The sequence below is a fragment of the Octodon degus genome, unplaced genomic scaffold (assembly GCF_000260255.1).
Source record: "Octodon degus isolate 3935 unplaced genomic scaffold, OctDeg1.0 scaffold00147, whole genome shotgun sequence".
In the NCBI taxonomy this organism is placed as follows: domain Eukaryota; kingdom Metazoa; phylum Chordata; class Mammalia; order Rodentia; family Octodontidae; genus Octodon; species Octodon degus.
The window spans coordinates 4,008,547-4,014,469 of record NW_004524723.1 but is presented as its reverse complement, the minus strand read 5'-3'; the positions used below and the strand labels follow the sequence as shown (position 1 = coordinate 4,014,469).

At 38.6% G+C, this 5,923-nt stretch overlaps 1 protein-coding gene and 1 non-coding gene across 3 annotated transcripts in view; one reads left to right on the top strand and one right to left on the bottom strand.

Annotated features, from left to right (window-relative positions):
- The window catches only part of Ropn1 (rhophilin associated tail protein 1), a 47,607-nt gene that overhangs the window by 12,911 nt on the left and 28,773 nt on the right, over nucleotides 1–5,923 (bottom strand). The window lies entirely within an intron of this gene.
- Nucleotides 4,788–4,924, top strand: LOC111812881. Its single transcript, XR_002818254.1, has one exon. It is a non-coding gene; the product is annotated as a small nucleolar RNA SNORA58 (small nucleolar RNA).

Here is a 5,923-nt window from a genome sequence, read left to right as displayed (position 1 = left end):
AAGGAAGGAAGGAAGGAAGGAAGGAAGGGCTAGGCTGCTGACAACACTGCATGTGGACACCAAATCTCAATAAGCATAGCTTTCAAATTGTCTTCCAGAGCTTGCAGCGAAATGAGAGAAATCTTTAAGTGCCAAATAAAGGAAGGCAGAATCCAGAGAGGTGAGCAAACGGCAAGATAGAACTGAAATGGAGCAAATGCGGCTGGCACAAACTTGCAACTTTGAGACAAATGGCCAGGCAAGGTGAGACGAGACCAAAGGGTGGCCTCCAAGCGGTAAACAACTAAAGGATTCTGTCCTCCTCCAGCCTAAACTTGAGATCTTCCAAGGGACTATATTCTTGGTGTGACAAAGGTAAGCTGCAAACATCTGCCTTCGGGTAGAGAAAGCAACAAAGAAATGTCTTTACTGCTGCTTCTTTTGGGGAAAAATAGCTCCCCCAAAAGTCTGTAGCTACAGGCTAAATGTAAGTTTAGATTTAAAACAAGAGCTGCCTCCTTAGGAAATCCTCAGAAGAGAAGGATGAAGATAATGATTCACTTTAGGTTTTATAAAAAGCCACATATGCATAAATTTTATGCACATTGAATTTTACAGGATATTATAAGAGTAATATAACTACCAAACCTGTAAAGAGAAGTTTAAACACACACATATACACCCTGAAAGAAAAGCCCCTTGATCAACCTAAAATAAGGCAAAATGTATAGGAAAAGCGGGAAAATAACATAATAGAAAATAATCCGTATATGTTGATCACAATAAGAAGAAAAGATTTTAGGCTGGCACATAATTGCAACCCTAGCTACTCAAGAGATCAAGGCTGGAATATTGCAGGTTTGAACCCAGCCTGGTCCGTGTAATGAGACTCTGCCTCAAATTTTTTTAAAAGGCAGAGTGGGTGGAGAACTAGGGATAGAGCTTGGCACTCCCTGGATTTAATCCCTAGTACTAGAAAAAGAAAAAAAAGAAAAGAAAAGGAGGAGGAGAAGAAGAAGAAATGGTTCTAAATGTGTCAGTTAAAATACAGAAATTGTCAAATAGTGTTTTTAAAAATTCATGCATAGTCACATCTGAAAAAGGCACAAAAATTGAAGGTAAACTATCTCTATATAACCAAAATAACAAAAAGATATGTACAGATTAATGCCAAACAAAAGAGAAGGGAGGCACATAACTAGCAGGAATTGTGAGGTACACAACATCACGATGAAAACTGCAACTATTGAGAGCGTAGCACGACTCTCAATGAGTATGTGACAGTCATCACCCGAGAGTCATTGTTGCTTGGGATCAGACGCACAGATGCACCCACATTTAGTATTGTAATAAAGAGAAAAGGATGATAAACACAGGTCCAAATTGGCAGTTCCACCTGTTAGGGAAGGGAGAGGGTTGTCATCATGGAAAGAGAACAGGAAGCTCGCACTGCTAGCAATGTTCTAGATTTCAAGCTGGATGGTGACTAGGCATTCTATTTTGGATATACGAAATACAATTTTAGAAGTTGTTTCTGATGACATTCCAGTCCATTTTATCTAGCACATAGCAGTGCTTCTTTTTGCTGTGTGTGTGTGTGTGTGTGTGTGTGTGTGTGTGAAAAGAATATGTAACATAAAATTTGCCATTTTAGCCATTTGAAGTGCATTTATCAGTGGCATTAAGAGCATTCACAATGGTGTGTAATGAACACCATCATCTCCACAACTTTTCCATGACCTTAAACTGAAACTTCATTCCCTTTAAATAATAATTCCCCCGTAAACACCATTCACTTTCTCTATGAGTTTGGTTACCTCATGTAAGCAGAATCATACAACTTTTGTCCTTCTGCAGCTAGCTTATTTCACTGAGCACAAAGTCTTTAGCTTCATCCATGTAGTATGTGGCAGAATTTCTTTCCTTTTTGAATATGAGTACCATTCCTTTGGATATATCATTTTCTGGTTATTCATCTGTCCATGGACATTGGGATTGTTGTCAAGTTTTGGTTATTGTAATAGTGCTGCTATGAACATGAGTGAATATTTATTTGTTGGAGTCCCTGCTCTCAGTTCTGTTGGACATGTAACCATAAGTGGAATTTCTAGATTGCCTAATGATTGTATTTCAAGGTTTTGAGAAGCTGGAATACTATTTTCCACAGCTGGCTGTACCATTTTACTGTTTCTATTTACTTTGAGAAGATTTTTTAAAATTTGTTGCCTAACTATTTGATTTTCATCCTGATAGTTGCAAAAGCGAAAAGATGGCCCAACCTAATCAAAGACATTTCCATGACAAGAATAGCAATGATAAACCTTTGGTCCATTGATACAGAATAAACTCACCTTTTACTTCACCCTTTTCTGAAAACTTTTATGTCACCACTCTAAATTTGGAGGCAAAGAATAGCTAGTGAGTTTTCCATATCTGTTATCTTTTTTTCAGTGCTCAATCCTTTAACCCTTTGCATTTTTCTCCTCTTGTCATTCTGTTTCCTTGAAAGTCCTAAATTATACCTATTAATTTATTGTAAATATTGTACCAGGTACCATGATAAATATTCTGTGTACATTTTTTCTTTTCTCATTTAATATTTAAAATATCTCCCATCAGGTAAATTATATTATCATCATTTCACAGATGATGGGGCTAAGAAAGGGAATCAAACCTTTACAATGACATGTAAGTAACAAGTGACAGTGGGAGAACCAGAGCGCACACACAGTCTGATGAGGGAGGTGGCCCATTAGACACGTCCTTTTCTTCTGTGGGCTCTGTCCTCTGACAACATATACCATCCTTGTGTTTGTTTTCCTCAGCACTACTTGTCTGCTTCCTTCCATAACTCTTCCTGCAAGAGTTAGAAACCTTCCCCGAAATGTCTTCAGCACCTGGGTTCAGGTCTTTCCATTGCTTTTCTTGGGGATCTCACATGCTCCTCATGGCTCCATCTACCACAGTGTTGATTAGACTTGGTTGAGCATCTACTTCAAACTTCCTGCTGCTTCCAGGATGACCATCGGCTGGGATTCATTGCCCAGCTTTCAGCTGAGTCCCTCTCATTCAGATTCCTTTCCTTCTTTCTCCCTTCCTTCTCCCTCTGTCCCTTCCTTTCCCTTGTCTCCTTTCCTCTCTCCTTTCTTCCCTCTCCCTTTCCTCTTCCTCCACTCTTCTTTTTCCTCTTCTTCCTTCCTCTTATCTCTCCTACTTCCAAGACCAAACCTAGGGCCTTATGCATGCTAGGCAAGCACTCTACCTTGCTACACTCTCAAACCCCCGCCCCCACCCCAATTTTTTTCTACACATGATGCAATCACTATTTCACTCCTTTGGCTTCAAAGCTCTGCAATCATTCATTCTTTTCAACCTGTTGAATCTCATGAAATCCCATTGGTATTGCCTTTAAGTGTGTCTCCATTTTGTTCCTATGTCTGTTCCTTTCTTTTTTTATTTTTTCTCTTTCTTTCTTTCTTTCTTTCTTTCTTTCTTTCTTTCTTTCTTTTCTTTCTTTTTTTTTTATATTTTAGGGAAGGGTCTACAGGGTGTTCAGGGTCTCACTACTAGATCGGGCTCATAGTAATCCACATATTTACAACCTCCCAAGAGCTGGGATTACAGATGCATGCCACCATGCCCAGACTTGTTCCTCTTTTTCTGGTTCAGCCCCTCATCACCTACTGTGCAGCCTAGTGACTGTTGTCCCTGCTTCAGGTCCTGCTCTGGTCCATCTTGTCCAGGGAAGCCAGATCTATCTACTCTACTACTTTTAATAGACAAGAGAGACCTGCTCAAAAAAACAGCAATCAGATCCTGACTTTCAAGGGTCTCATAATTCATACATATCATTTCAGACTAGTTTCTTATGATTAGTTATAACACAAATTTCCAACATAGTCCACTGTGGCCACTTTCCAAGAAAGTACACATCAAACCTTAATTCTTTCTCACCCATTGAGAACACTACTGTACCCTGATTTTTTCTTTTCCTCTCAGTAGGTTGCTATTATTTGAAGGGTCCCTGCCCTTCTTTCATCTCTTTAAACTCTATACATCATCAGGGTTCATTTAAATCCATATTGTGTTTTCCTTAAAAACTTGAGTGGCATCAAATATTGTTTGTTATACACATTTTTATCATTAAATCCTATGCTGCCTTTTATCACTCTGAAGCCCAGCTCACTACCAATGCCCACAGGGAAATGGGTTCCAGGTGTGTCACGAGAGATTTATGGCTGTAAAGTTTTATAGTGATACAGAATTTACAACCATTTTAAAGTCATTCAAAAGTTTACAACAGTTGAAAATATACGTAAATACTTCTTGGCACAGTCAGTAAACTTCCAGATTTCAGTCATTATGGATTTTGTGCTTAAGGTTTTATGTACAATGCCAGCTACCTGCTTCTTTAGGACTTTGTTTTTTGTCCACTCCATTAAAATTTTGCCTGTAAATGATTATTGCAATGTATTTATTAACAATGGTCATCTTTGTGTATTTGTATTTAAAAACATAATTGTTCCTGTGTTCTAATTTGCTACTTTTTCCACAAAGTAGACAAACTGTCTTCATCATCATCCCCACCATCATCACTTGTTTCTACTAAGTCATAATATTGTTCATTTTTCTCAGAAATGACTTGATTTGTGCCTTTATTCTTGGCTTTTGATGTTAATAGATATTTAAAACCTTCTAGGGTTTTTATAATGGCTTGCTTATTATAAAGCTAATGTTTCCTTCTAAAAAGAAATAATGGGAATAATTCCATAGATCAGTAGATACTCTAGCCTTTACTATCTTGTGAAAAACATTTTCAAAAATATTTTTTAAATTGTGTTGATAGCCAGCCAAGGGGGACAGTGTATGCAAGAGTGATGTGGAGTTCTTGTCAGCTCTAACCAGCTGAATCAGTGGCTGGATGAATCGTAGGGCTCCAACAGTCTAAAATAAATAAATAAATAAATAAATAAATAAATAGTGTTGAAATTCTGGCACTTAATAATTAAATACTTCCCAAACCAGCCTTTTACTAGATACTTAATTTTTTCAAAATATTGTGAGATTTATTTTAAAATATTCCTCAGAAAGGACAATATTGACGATTAAAATGGTGGAGTAGAAGCCAGCTGCAAATCATAACTTCTATGAGACATGGAATTGAGACACTGGAAAATGGTGATTTATCAAGGAGAAAGAGAAGAAGAGCTCTTGGACCTAAGAAAGAGTCAACATGAAAGTCAAAGATCATGGAGCAGAAGAAGACAATGCAAAAAAAAAAAAAAAAAAAAAAAAAAAAAAAAAGCATGAAGCAGTATGGAACATTAACTGGCTTATGGGAGAGAAACCTGTCTCCACCAGAACAAGGTAAGTGTATAAAGGGCCAGAAACCCCCATGATGAAAAATGGACTCGCAGCGGTAGCACCAGGAAAAGCCCACATTATTTTAAGCTTCAGATGGAGTGTTGGGTGTAGCTGTCAGAGTGACTCCACATAGCAGACTAGTTTTGGAGAAGAAATGCACTGCAGTGCCCATAGAGGAGTGATACAATCAGGAGCATTTTGATAAAGGGTTTATTGTTTAAGACTGAGCTACTCTGGGAATCAGAAGTTACAGAACAACTATATTTCAGGACCTGTGGGGTCACATTACTGCAGTGACTGGGAGTATGGCTGCCACAAGAAACAGCTATAGAGAGAGGGAGGGCTAGTCACAGAGCTCTTCAGAAGTTTAAGCAGCAGCAAACTCAGGCTGTGGAGACCACACTGGTCCCACTCTCTGGGCGAAGGAACCTATGCCACTTATGTGTGGTTTTCTGAGGGGGCTGAGTCTGCAAGTGCTGAGATTGAATCCAGTGGACTGGGCCAGGGAGATAGCTCAGTAGAATAAGCACTTGCCTGGCAAGCACAGGGTCCTGAGTTCAATCCCTGGTACTGTTAAAAA